Raw genomic sequence first — 14723 nt, forward strand, 5'->3', positions numbered from 1 at the left:
ATAATATTGATTATCATATTATAATGCTTGACTGACTGATGTTAAGAGTGTACTTTCAGATATTTATAAAACTGTGCCATTTTACAAACAAACATATACACACATATATATTTATATATATATATATACTATATTTATCAGTCTGGCGAGTAAACAACAAAATTCACTAGCCAATGGCGATTCAATTGCCAAGGTGTTCGTAGAGGGCTGATATACTTATTTTGTTTGTTTACACACGTTTTCTACTAAATGAAAACCTTGAGAAATAACGTAATGTTGTTTTAGAACTAGGGCTGAAGCTATCGAATATTTGAGTAATCAAGTATTCTAATCGATTAATCGAGTAACCGGATAATAATTTGTTTTTTTCTTTATTAAAGAGCAATACTAAATATACAAGAGAAAATAAGACAGGTCTCTTAAAATGAACAAGTAATTTGTTTCCTTTTTAGAAAAATGAACATTTTTATTGCTGAAATTGCATACATTAATAACTGTGAAAACTAAACCCATTTAGTGCATTTAATTGCCATATTGCATTCAAAATGCAAATACAGATATATCAAAATATAAAAATCAATTTCAAATTACTTAAAAAAAGGTCAACAGTACAACCAAAAACTAAGACATAAATCAGAATAATAGTAATAAAAAAATAATAATAAAACCTAAACATTGTGCAACTTAACTTTCAAGTTTCAGCCTAACTACAGCTCAGGCATGACATAAGCCTTTACTGTCTTCTTAGAAGGCTTTGTGGCTTTTGTAAGAGGCAAAAATTAGTGGTCAGGAAGCTAACGTGGAACAAAAACAAGAGTCCATTCACATAACATTTATTAACACATTTTTTAGCAACATGAATTTAAAGTTATTTGGAGAATAAACCCTCGTAAATGCCTCTCTGCATACTGGTGTGTGTGTGTGTGTGTGTTTGTGTGTAATCCTTTAAAGGAGCATGTGGTTGCAAACACAGTGCTCTGTATGTAGTTACAGTAAATGGTAGGGATGCACCGAAATGAAAATTCTGGGCCGAAACCGAGAATTCTGGATGTGCTTGGTCGAAAACCAAAGCCGAACATGCTTTGTAATAATTATTTATTTTATTAAGTAATATAAAGTAATTTTGTAAGACTTTTTAATTTAACTCAATTGTAATGACACGGAATTTAAAAAAACACAAGCCAATAAAATTGGACCGAAAATATATTAATATTAAATATCAATGTATTATTTTTATTCAGTTCTATGCAACAGAATCAGACATAACTATTGTTGTTGTTGTTTTTGACTAATTATCCAAATAATGTATAGTCCTGCAAACAGGGTTTTTCCTGCAATCGGGGTTTTTCCTTTCTCAAAATGCGGCAGAGGTGGTACCATCCTGATCATGTGCACACAATGCACCCACCCTTCAAATGGCTGAAACAAACACTTTTTACACGCAACATATTTTAGGTGTTATAATAATATAAATTGCTATGATATGAAGCTATGATTAAAGAAAATGACAATTATAAAGTTATGTTTTATTTTCTCTCACCTAATGTTTTGTTATTTATTCTTAAAATAGCCTTATGAAATGTTTTCTTTTTCCTCAGAAATTCTGTGTTGCGTTGCGTATCTGGTTATCAAATGAAGGCATGAAATATAATTTATCTTTAAATTATTGAAAATTAAACTTTTTGGCAAACATAGGGCATTTACTATTAAAATGAAAACATGGAAGAAATGTTGTGTGATCATTCCTTAAAAAATAAAGTTTTCATAATTTTAGTAGTAGTAGTTATGTACATTCTGCTGAACAATAGTAATATATTTCTGCTGCAATGTCTTCAAATGAAACCAGACTTTTATTTTGACGGGTTGCCGTGAATGCCTTTAAATTTCTGTGTGTATATGACGCTAGTTTTACTCAAATGAAACGTTGAAACGCTCATGAAGTGACTCTCAGAGCAGTTCTGGAGATGTTGTTCATGCGTTTATGTCCTCATTGAGACGGCAGACGCTGAAATCACCGCGAGCGTCACGCGCGCTTCAGTGTGTGTGTGGTAAAGGAAAACGCGCGTCTCTGCCATTCATTCATTCATAGAGATATGATCGCGTAATATGAGTTAATGCTCATCAGATCGTGTAAATCAGTGGGAAATGAATAGAAATGATGATTTTGTGTAAAGAAATATCAAGTAAACATGTATAAAAATATAAAAACCCTGGCAAAGCTATTATTATCAGCAGAGCATAGCGGAGAGCAGATCAGTGAACGAGATTTTACCAGCGTTGCCCAGTACTGCAAACAGGAACAAGTATACTACATAGAAATTTCTTGTCGGCGCGTTATTTGAGCGGACTTAGCTTTTCCGGTGAGCATGAGTGGTAAATGAGCAGAATGCACATTGATAGAGCGGAATAATGAACGGAGCATCACACGGCGCAGTGATGACGGCTGGAGGAGAGTGAAACCTGAACACTGCTGGGCGGCGCGGCATATATTTTCGGCGGCCGAAAATTCAGTGCATCCCTAGTAAATGGACTAAACGATTCTTCGAAACACATAATTTGCCTCTATTTTTTTGTATTCGAGTTACTCGAGGAATCGTTTCAGCCCTATTCAGAACATTATAATGCCTAATCATAAGCTTCAGAAATAGTGACAAAAACGTGATTATTAAAAAATAACATCTTTCACGTTAAACCTGTTAAATAAATGAATATTTGAATATTCGTTTTTTATGAGCCCAAACATTTGAGTACAATATTTTTGAAAAATGCCTGTCCCTAGTCTACACCGGATGTGACTGTTGTCGTGCCGCACCACAACAGCTAAAGTCTATCTACACTGGACACGACAAAGCAACCGTTGCAAATCATTTGAACTTTGTGTCATTACGTCGTAAATAGAATGAGGCAGCAGTTTACTGTCTGAGATTTGTCGTGTTGTGTCGTGTCGTGCCAGCCGCGCTGCATCTAATGTAGACAGCATCACTAGTTATAATACACATTGCTGGTTTTCATTGCAGTGAAGATGCTCTGATATATAATTTTACACGTTGTGTCCAATTAGTTGCAATAAGTATGTCCTCAGCTCTCTTTTGTGACCTTTTGTTCACTTCTGTCCGGCCTCTCGACCATTGTGCCTCCTCGACTCTTTTTCCCCTCTCCCTCTGAAATGCCTGTGCAACCTTATCGTGTTTTACCTCCGCTGACCTTCATCAGTCCCACACATCTCTTTTGCCAGTCTCAGATGACCCAATTAAACTCTTTCTCTTATTCTGCACCGCCATTCTCACCGGACTCACTCCGGACCGCTAAAACGGTGAGAGTCAAGGTTCAGGAAAGGGCATCTCTATGGTGAAATGTTGCTGTGCGAGAAAAATATGTTGTAATGATAGTCTAGCCAGAAAGTAAATGGAGATGCTGTCATATGCATCAGCCAGGCCATTGTAAACGGGCAGCAGGAATAGACTTTGATAGAAGAATCCTTTTAGATGTGTTTCTCATCAATCCAGATCCCCCAGGATGAGGATGAGAGAGATATCTTTGTCTAATGTTGCCAAGGCACTTGTGTTCCTCTTAGAGAAAATGTGTTTAAAATTTAAGTTTTACAATGTTGAATTTGAGAAACCATCCAGTGGGTAAAGACGGTTTTATATTCATATTGGATGTTTAGTAACATCTGTACATGTTTAGTAAGTAGTATTATTGTTTTTTTGGAATGGATTTGAATGATTAAGTTTTTCCAGAGGCGTTTTTCTATTTTCAATTCACCTTTGAGAATGAATCAGAATGCAAGCAGTACATTTGACAGCAGAATTGCTCAAAAGTGTGCAAACAAAGAAATAAATTTGGGCTACAGACCTGTCAATTCGCAAATACAAGAGCTGTGAATTGTGAATGGATGCTTTTGACATTATCAATCAAAAGTAATTGCTTCTGCCATTCCTGTGAAGCTAGGAAGTTGTTTTGAAGAGCCTTAGAGAATATAAAGGTTATATATTCACGTCACGCTCTGCAAAAATACTTTGTGGTTTTGGACTTGCAGGTCAGCATTTACTTTTTCATTCAAGCAGCAGCAAAGCTTTAGGTGCACTGGAGCAAACATAGCTTAAAAGATACATTTATTTTGACCTGATGATAATATTGTAGTGTAGATCACACACACACACACACACACACACACACACACACACACAAACACAAACATTTTAGCTAATGCTTTGACATTTAGAAAGATTATGTTTTCTTTGTAGCAGCCTGTTAACTTGATAAATAAAACTGGCAAGGTGATGGAATCTGGTTCACACTGATTTCCGGATGGTCAGTAGAGGCTGACCAGTCAATTTAGAAACACTGTGACTTTGACAGACATTCTGTGAAAGGTCCATGAGTGGTTGAGTCTGATACTGTACTTCACCAGTGAAACTGATCGGCCCTGAGCTTGTTTAAAGACTTGTAGGCTCTGTTTCCACCTTGTTTATAGATGCATTTTTAAGTGATTCGATCAGCCAGTTGTCAGCCAGGATGCATCGCTGTTTTAACCTGGTATTAACATGTGCTTCAAAAGCGTCTTCTGTTACCAAATGTATTTGGATATATAAGCTCCCCTCTTTTTTTTTTTTTTTTTTGGCTCTACAGTTTTGCAGGAACAGTGCATAAATATGATTGAATGAACGACTCCATGTTGTGTGGCTTAGGAGTGAGCGGGAAGGAAGCGAATGGAAAGAAAGGAGGGCAGCTGCGATTTCCACTGTAATTCATTGCACAACAGAGTAAAGTCTGAATCACTTGTTTGAACGATCATGTGTTTTAGGTGAGTGGGTGGCGAACAGGCGGAGCTTTGCTGCATTTCTGGACCGTTTGTTGCATCGCTGCATCGTTCTGTTAATTATAAGTTTGTGCTACCGTTTTGATGTCTGCAGCTTTAAATGCTCAAGCTCTTTACGTGGATTCTGATTGGGTGTTTTTGTCATACATCAGCTGGAAAAATCGTTCTGAAAGTGATTAAAATTATATAGTTTCTGTGTCGATATTGTTGTGATGTGGATTTCCTTATTCTCAGAATTAGAACGATAGTTAAAACTTTGCAGTTATTGTTATCATGATAGTTATTGTTCTTGGAGTTAATGGGCCTTAACACTCATTTTAACTTAATCTTTAAAAACAGTAAAAATTAGGGGTGCTCCGATCAGGATTTTTGAGGCCGATCACAGAAAGCAGTATCTGCCGATACAGATCACCGATACCGATCTTTTAAAGCCTTCTTTTTATCATTCATAACTATTTATAGTGATACTCCAATCAGGATTTTTAGACATTTACTCAGGGCCTGAATTTCATTTTTGAAAATGTGGGGAATTCCCCTCTTAGGTGACCCTTGTGAGAGGGGAAGCGGCTTTCACAGAAGAGTCCGCACCTGATCCGTGGCTGTTTACCACAAACACAACATTTATCCATTATTTTGATTTTAAATCCAAACATTGTCACTGAAAATGCTTTTTCAGCATTGCAATTCTTTTTTTTACACAGGACAGTAATACAATCTTTCACAGACATGTTTAAACACAATAAATATAAGCAACACATTATTCAATGCTTTTTACTTTTACATTTACTTCTAGATTTATATATTAAGTTGCTCAAGCAAGTTTTCGTGTCAATCCATGTTCATATTTGCTGCAAACAATGCACTGTTACTTTAATTCAGCGCTTGCAGTGCAGCAATAGACTCAGTGCGGAAACGATCTCTGCACTGCAGGACTGCAACCGTGTGCAGTGAACGCTTTAATCTGTTAACACGAGTGCGGAAAAAATAACGCACCACGTATGCACTGCAAACGGAGTAATGTGAACCCGGCGTTATGTGTGTGCACTGCGGGTGTGCATGAGTGCACGGTCTCCAGGAGAGCACGTGAGCGCTGAATGGTTAAACACTGGCAAGAATTAAACAGAAATGCAATTTATAAACTTTAGTGATGATGTGACATTGCCTCGACTGTGCAAGTGACTATTCCTGTGTCAGCTGTGCAGCTCGCTTATAGACAGCCGCAATGTGTGGTGATTTGAAGCCATTTGCGTATTTTGAGCGAGAACGAGAGAGCGCACACGCGAGTGGTGATTCACTCACGCTGTTTGTGAAATTACGTCTCTCACAAGGTTTTCAAATTACTTTATAAGTTATTTAACCCTCTGGGGTCCGAGGGTGTTTTGGGGCCTGGAAAAGTTTTGACATGCCCTGACTAACACAATAGCAACTAATGCAAGTAGGCAAATAAAAAAAATACTTACTACATCCTCCACTGAATATCATGCCTGCGCGTTCTTCTGAGGAAAATCCAAAGCTTATTTCTCTCAGCGCGTCTTCTTCCAGAAGCGAAGTAGCCGAGATAAACTTGCTTTGTTTGCTGTGATGTGGGCGTTTACATGCGTTTGATATTACAATCGTCACGTGGACGATTGTAATGCGTTTCAAACAGATATGCGCAGAGAATGAGACAGCTAATTTGCTGTATTACTCTTATATGTACGGTCAAGTATGAAGGAGCATTTTAGTTCTTTTCGCTGTCATCATTCAAATCTGCAAAAAGTTCCGCTGGCGGAACTGTCGACCCCAGGAGGTTAATGAAGAAATATGAAGGCGAGTACCTCACCTAAAGCATTATAATTATTTCACCCGTGCCGGACAGAGACTGAGACGGTGCCGCTGCATGTCGTGCCAAACCTCTCACGGCCGCCAGCTTGAGATCGTTTTTTTGAGATCGGCCTTTTTTAGAGACCGCCGATCAATCATCCCAACGTGATTATCGGCCGATAGTGATCGGTAGCCGATCAATCGGAGCACCCTTAGTAAAAATTGAATAATGCTGTTAAATGTAATAATTAGCCATATTCACACCATTTTCATACTGTTGTAATGTTGTGAAGCCTAAATTTGCTTGTTGCATTTCAAACAATTTACTTTAGTTTTTATTTTTATTTTTAATGTTACATTTTTTATTTTTATAGTAACATTTAAAATGTTGACTTTCAATTTTGAGGTGAGGGGGTGGCGAATAGGCTGAGCCTTGCTGCGTTCCTGGATGCATTCAGGATGGACAGCGCTTCCACTACAAATACAGTGTGGTCACGTGCATTTTTGACTACCTTCTTACGTGCTTTCAGTGATCTGATCATAAAATGTTTTAGATCCCGTTTCCACCTTTATTTAGTGGTGAACACTAATCCCATTTGATAATTGGATGATTTCCTTGGATAATTTCCTGTTGTGCTAGTTAACACAATTAATTGTAGGTTATGTGTCAAAACTTAGGATTGGTATTTTGAAGCTACGATGAAATTTGTTCTCACAAATACTTGGCATGGAATTAGCACTAGAGGTTGCTTTTGCACTGATTTGCACTGCCTTTGGTCTTCAAACCTGTTTGAAAGCCCCCAGATCAAAGACAAATTGCAGCTTGTGACCATTAACGATGCTTTTGTAGCATCACATTTGTGTTTGTCACAGACATCTGAGGGTGAGTCTTCAGTGTTGTAGTGTGCTTTGCTAATAATGAACATTATTTGCTTAATAATGTAAATGTATTTATTTATTTATTGAAAGTATTAATGTTGATAGGCTGATGCATCCTGTGATACAGGAATAACTGGACTGTTTTCATTTTGAAAAACCTTAATGTCACTTTAACTCAACAGTATGATCTTCTCATGAAATGAAACCAGTGTCTCATGTTCTGCACTTGTACAAACAGTTGCTTTTTTTCAAAGAGAAACGGAAAGTTATTGACATGTTTACAATCCAAACATGATTTATTTATTTGATGCCTTCATGTCTACATGGCATCAAGTAACAGTTTTTTGTTCTGTGTTTTCTTTATGTCCAGACTGTATGTAGAGTAGTGATGCGCGGATGAGCTAAAACGTCACCCGAATCCGCAGCTTCAAATAAATTATCCACCCGCCAACCGCCCGCACCTGTATTTTTGTCTGATTTAGATAACCGCACCCGACCCGCACCCGATCATCACATTAGGGTTCGTACGGTCATAAAAAACCTGGAAAAGTAATTGAACAGCAATTTCCAGGCCTAGAAAGTTTTGTAAAAATAAATAAACTCAAAAAGTTTTTGAAAAGTCATGAAAATCTATTTCACAATTCTCTGTATAATAGAATTATGTTTAATCAGATCCTGAATTCCGCAGCGCCCGCGGATATAACCGCCATCCGCGCATCACTACTGTAGAGACTCCTCCTCTGCTAAGGGTTTACATTGGAGCAAGACCTGAGCACATGGTAAGCCAAGAAAAGATCTCTTGTTCTTTTCTAGACTGCAACTATTTGTTTTGGTCAAAATTAAGGCACCTTGAGCGCCCCACACGTGGTCTCAGGAGCCGTGGAGGAGTAGACAGCTGTAACTGAATTATGGAATGTTTGATAGTCATTCATCTATTTATTTTTTATTTCAGAAATAACAAAATGTATTTTGCACAGACAGTGCAGACATTTAGGTTGAGCACCGCGATATTGTACCAAATACTGTACAGCAGCTTCAGAAAGCAGTTGCACAATATATATGGCTCCATGTCCATTTTTATTTCCTCTTTTCCATCTAACGCTCATTAAAACTCAATCTTTAAAAACACTAATAATTTATTAATACTTTTAAATGTAATCATTAGCAAATTAATATCTATTTTTAATATTGCACATTGTAATGTTGTGAAGCCTAAATTCACTTGTAGCATTTAAAACAATTTACTTTAGTTTTTATTTCTTTATTTTTCAAGTAGCATTTAAAATTATTTACTTTTATTTATTTTTAAAGTAGCATTTCAAGCATTTGATTTCAGTTTTTAATGTTTAATTTGAAGTAGTATTTAAAATTAATAATTGTAGGTTTTTTTTTTTTTTTCAAGTAGCATTTAAAATTATTGATTTCAGTTTTTGTGTTTATTTTGAATTGAAGTAATATTTAAAATTGACTAGTTTTTTTATGAAAAAAAAAGTATTTAAATTGACATCAGATTTTTTTATTTTAAAGTAGTATTTAACATCATTTAGCTCCCTTTTAATTTATTTGAAAGTAGCTTTTAAAATGGTTTAAATTTGAGTATTTTTAATGTACAGTAATTTAAAATGATTGAATTTGTTTTTAGTTTTAAGGTAGCATTTATAATGATTGACTTCCATTTTTATTTTTTGTTTTTAATTTAAACAAAATGGTATAAACTCATTAAATAATCGTCTTATCTTTATGCACCACAGTAATAATGTTGGTGCATCCCTAGTTAAAATGACTTCCTAAGCACTGTTGCATAACCAAAAGTGTACCAAATTAACATGCTGCTGTTCCACAGTAATTTAGTCTGTTCAGTCAAGACAAATACAAGCTCATTATCTGTAAACACAGGGAATAGGCTTCTTGGCTAATGCTCTACATAAAGCTCCACTCAAGCTCGCCTTTATATTGTTTCAGAAATTGTATTCTTGAAATGTTTTTCCATAACAAAGTGAGTTCGGATCTTGTCATGCATAGTTTGAGAACTAATTATGAATGCTAATTAGTGTGAGTTCTTGAGTAAATTGAGTGCTTGCCATTTATGGGACAGCGGTTTTGACTGCCTCTTTTTGATGCTGAAATTACCTGTAATTTACTCAAGTAGTGTCAGTTCAACCTGGCAGTCAGGACCACTTCACAAATCCCCCCGAAGACCCCTAAACCCTTCACAAGAGTTGCAGCTCAGTTTGTCTGTTGAATATTCTCTGGATAATTCCTCTCCAATGGGGTGTATTGTTTCAGGGATCAAGGTGCGTGAATTTGAGCACTTTCAAAACCAAGCTTCATTCAGAACTGAAGCAGGATAGACTCAAACAAGTTCAATCAATGTCTGCTAAAGCAATTTTTATACGTGGAATAGTTTATTCTGTTGGTTTTATTATTGTTGCTTTTGAAATCACTGAATTCTATATATAATTTTGAACCACGATAAATGCTATTTTCACTTCAGACCCTCTTGTCAGGCTTTCTTTAGAGTGTTGCCAAAGAAACACTGAGTATAGAGAGGCAGAGATTGGTTTGGCTCTAAGCTGGTGGAGAATGGAAGAAAATAGAGGCCTAATAAACCTCTTAACTCCTGTATTTGTTACAGGTCTTTTAAAGCATGATGGACTAAAAAAACAACTTATGGTCTGGCTGTGTGGGTGAGTGAGATGCAAGGCTTTCACTTATTATCATACATTTTTGGACATATTCATCATGTGGGGGTCCGAAGTTTATCCGAACATATCTGAAATGTAATGAAAGCCAAACTATTGTGCTTTCAAAGCAAAGATACGCATCTGTTGTGAGTTGTGAAGGTGCTGTGTAGAATTGGAGCCAGAGGAGTTTGCTTTGGTGTAGCCTGTATCCATCATGTAATCTGTGTCCACAGTTCCTTGACTTAAGCTGTACAACAATATTGAATTTCCATGTTTTGGCTTTGGGCAAAAAATGGCCCTGCATGGCTACCGCTCCAGCTTTAGAAAACAAAGTAAAGCTTATCTGTGTCTGGGTTGTTTTTTCAGGATCAATCTTTTAGAGAGTTGACCGTGAAAAGGGCACCTAGCCTAGTTGATGCTTTAAGACCTGCTGCTTTTACAAAAACACGGCCTCACACACTTTCATTCACTATTCATTTTGTTTATTAATTGTGAAAATGCTTACATTAAATGCAGATGAAATGCTATAGCTTAATCCAGTACCGGCACTTATCAATAAAACATCAACAATGTCAGTCAAGTGCAAGTTTTTTTTTTTTAGTTTTTTTTTTAAGGGAGTTCTAGGAATAGCAAAACTACATATTTTCAAACTTGAATAATGTAGGGCTGAACGACTTATTGATTTTAACTACTGTTGTGCATTCAGATGACCCAAATCTGTCTGTTTGTTGCAAAGGATTTGTGTTTCAGATGTTTGTTTTTTTTTTTTGTTTTGTTTTTTTGTTTTTTTTTACATTATATTCATCAAACAATTATGAAAGTATGTTTCCACAAAAAAATGTTAAGCAGCACAACTGTTTTCAACATTAATAAGAAATGTTTCTTGAGCATCAAATCAGCATATTAGAATGATTTCTGAAAGATCATGTGACACTGAAGACTGGAGTAATGGCTGTTGAACAATAAGCTATGCCGTCACAGGAATAAATTATATTTTAAAATATATTACAAAAAGAAAACTGTTACTTTAAATCGTATTAATATTTCACAATATTGTTTTTTTTCATGTATCTTTGATCAAATCAATCAATAGTTTACGTCGTACAGTCTTAAATGCTTGATGGTTGATGTCACACAATCTGCCTTTGCTTTTACCAAGATCATTGGGATCATATCATACAAACTGATAAGAATCACACAATGTGAACTGGCTAAAAAAATATAAGAAGAAATGTTGATAATATTGCCAGCTATTCTGATTAGTCAACCATCTTGACCTTTCCTAGTTTTTCTTTTGCCTCATAAAACCCTGTACTTGATTTATAGATGCTATCACCTCCTGAGATTATTTATCATGTCAAGGCAACCGCCATTTAGTGATGAATATGCAAACTGTAACCTTTGTGCCAGAGCTGTTGCAGCTCCATCTAAATCGCACATTATTATGGCCTTTTTTATCTGCCTGCTTCCTGTCTGATGTAAGATCCTCAGAACAATAGAGAAGGTGTTCAGCTTATCTAGCAGGTGCATCAACAGTTGTTAACGAACGCCCCCCTCATTACCTTATTGCGACGGATGGGGGATGGAAGGCATCTGACGGAGCCTCCATCTTTACGAGAGAGAGATGAGAAACAGCCTCCCATTCTCCACTGAACTGTCACTTTGGTGTGTAGGAGTGTCTAAGACTAACTGCTCTTTGAAAGGAAACCGTGACATCTGTTTCCTTTTAGCTAGGTAGCATTGTGAAGATTGCCGAAAACGTTTTGTGTGCTCAAGTACGTGAAGTTTCAATTTCAGTGGCAGACTTTCTGAAGAAGGGGGGTTTTCCTTTAGCACATTCTCAGTGTGAATCTAGGTCCCCTGCTTACAACTGTACCGCAGACAACAAACTGTTTTCTTTCACGAGAAAACAAACAAACAAAAAAGCCTACAGTATTTATTATAGTGTGCATTGATTAAAGTTATCAGGGCAAAGCAGATTGTTGATATTGAGGTCTGTTGGTTGAAGATTGGACACGGTCTTGTTGGTTTAAACAAAGGTTTCAGCTTAAAAGCTTAGGATAAGAGAATAATTGCTCACCTGAGCTAAACCCGAGAATATAAGTTGCCATGGTGATTTGTTCCACTAAAAGGTGATTCAACAGCACAACATAGATGTTACCAAGTTAATCCTACAGTTGCATGATAACCTATTGTTATCTTCTCTTTAACTCTTGTTGATAGTATAATGCAATATCTGCTCTGACAATAGTTGACCTGAAAGAGAAAACTGTTATTGTCACAATATCTTTTTGGTGTCTCAGTAATATACCAGATAAAGTATCATGACAGCTTGATTAATTGTGTGAAAACTAGAATGTGATATATCAGCATGAGAACTAGGGCTGTGCGATTAATCGAAATCGAATCGAAATCGCGATTTGAGACGTTGCGATTTCCTAATCGCAAAGCCTGCGATATGGACGCGACATTACTCTTTTCCAGAGCATATGCATGACTGCCAGCCTTGAGTTGCAGTCCTACTAACCAATAGAGTGAGCGCACCTCCGTTCTCCCCAATCAGCACAGCTCTAGCCAACTGCGTAAACACCCACCATTTAAAGAGAAAAAAAAAAAAGGAAAGCGGGAGAGAGACAGAGTGGGATTATGGCGTCTACTGGGTCAGATCGATAGTTAGGCAAATTAAAACTAAAGAAAAACGTATGCAACTTAAGCTTCGAAATGACAGACAACGAACAAAAAAGGTAATTTCCAAGAGCTGCGTCACAGCGCATATCAAAAGCTCCCGTATCGGCTCTTTTTTCAGTACTGGCGAATAAAAAATACATTCTTAGATGTTTTTATTAGTACGTGAACGTTATCTTACACATTTTATCTCCTCAACAGATTAATTTGAAATAAGTTTATGATGCATGTTCGCTATTCCCAATTCAGAAGAGCGCACACACAGCCTGTGTCTGTGAATGCTTCTCATACTCGCTCCTCTCTGCCCCACGCGGCGCGAATCCCGCGTCACGGACGAGCCGTTCACGCTTGCCGCACACACAGCCGGTCTCGTAATGCTCGTTTATACTCGCACCCCGGCTCCGCAAGTCTCCACGAGCACATCTGGCAGTATGGATCACAATTTGATATTTTCCCCCAAATCGCACAGCCCTAATGAGAACCTCCCGTGGTGACTGTGGTGGACTTCAGTGAGGTTCATTATCGCAAAGGCTTTTCTGTTGTTTTAATTATTTACAGTTTACACAATATATTATTACTACTTGTAATACACTGCAGTATTACTATACAAAAGAGTGTAGTTTTAAATGTATGTTTGCATTTTTGCATCTGTCAAATCAAATTTTTAACTTGAAATATTTGATGAATGTCAGACAAATTATGAACTGACGATTTAAAAAAAAAAAGGTGTTTGAATATAATTTGAATGTTGGAAGTAGGGATGCACCGATACCACTTTTTCCAGTACTCACCCGATACCGATACTTTTATTTTTGGTACTTGCCGATACCGAGTACCGATACCAATATTTTTATTGCATTTGTACATTTTTTAAATCTTGGGTACAGAAACCAAAAGAGTATGTATAATGTTAGTTGGTTAACTTCATTTATCAAATAGATACAGTCAAACCAAAATTTATTCAGACACCTTCAACATTTCTCACATTATCTCAGTTTATTCGCTATAGTTTAGAAAATGGTAATAAAATATAACAAGAACTCCGTACAGGAGCTCAGTATCGGGCCCGATATCGATACCGGTATCGGTGCATCCCTAGTTGGAAGTATTTAAGTAAAAAAAAATTAAATATTAGAATTTAGATTATTAATTTTTTTAACTGAAAACTGAAGGCAGGGCTGTACGTTAACTTTTTTTGCACATAGCACTGGTGCTACAAAGGTTGATTGTTTTGTAGCACAGGCCAAAAAGTTGTAGCACAAGTATAAAACATCTGTTATCATGTCTGAAAACAAACACAAGTAATGGAGTTCATCACTTAAACAGGCACTGATGTTCCATACAGAGCATAAAGAAAAATAAAATAAACAATAAATATGAAAAAATATAGGCCTATGTATATTTATAATCTGACAAAAATTTATCATAAACTAGGCTAGTGCATAATTCGGCAGCAGAAGTTATTCTAGAATAATCAGTGCACAGTAATTTTAGAAATCCAAACATTTAGTGAAAAAACAATATTTTGTGGGGAACAAATAAAAGTGTTGCACTAAATATGGTAAAATGTTACACATTGCTATTTGTATTATTATAAAATCCATTCATTAAAAACATTCATTAATGTATTTATATACAAGTATATACTATAAAATTAAAATACATTTCTTTTAGATGTATAGCATATTTTTTAATAAGGCAACAACATATATGATAGATAGGACAAAACAAATACAGTGCAGCATGAACTGTTTTTTTTATGCTGACGCTGTGTTGCTTCAAGCGCATCATTCTGCACACCGGATGCGCACATTGTAAGCACTTCGTGTTAAAAACTGCAAAGCACAAAG

General features: G+C 36.3%; 1 protein-coding gene across 3 annotated transcripts in view; it reads left to right on the top strand.

The window, feature by feature from the left end:
* The window catches only part of LOC107674543 (F-box-like/WD repeat-containing protein TBL1XR1), an 84153-nt gene that overhangs the window by 41992 nt on the left and 27438 nt on the right, over positions 1-14723 (top strand). Inside the window, exon 1 of one of the 3 annotated variants that reach the window (XM_016468532.1) lies at positions 8212-8283. The exons of 1 other annotated variant lie outside the window; for it this stretch is intronic. The gene's annotated coding sequence lies outside the window, so the exon portion shown is untranslated. Of the gene's footprint in view, positions 1-8211; positions 8284-14723 lie in introns of those variants that run through there. One more of the 3 variants, XM_016468534.1, reaches the window with a different exon arrangement.

This window comes from Sinocyclocheilus anshuiensis, unplaced genomic scaffold (genome assembly GCF_001515605.1).
Source record: "Sinocyclocheilus anshuiensis isolate Anshui unplaced genomic scaffold, SAMN03320099.WGS_v1.1 scaffold572, whole genome shotgun sequence".
Taxonomy (NCBI): domain Eukaryota; kingdom Metazoa; phylum Chordata; class Actinopteri; order Cypriniformes; family Cyprinidae; genus Sinocyclocheilus; species Sinocyclocheilus anshuiensis.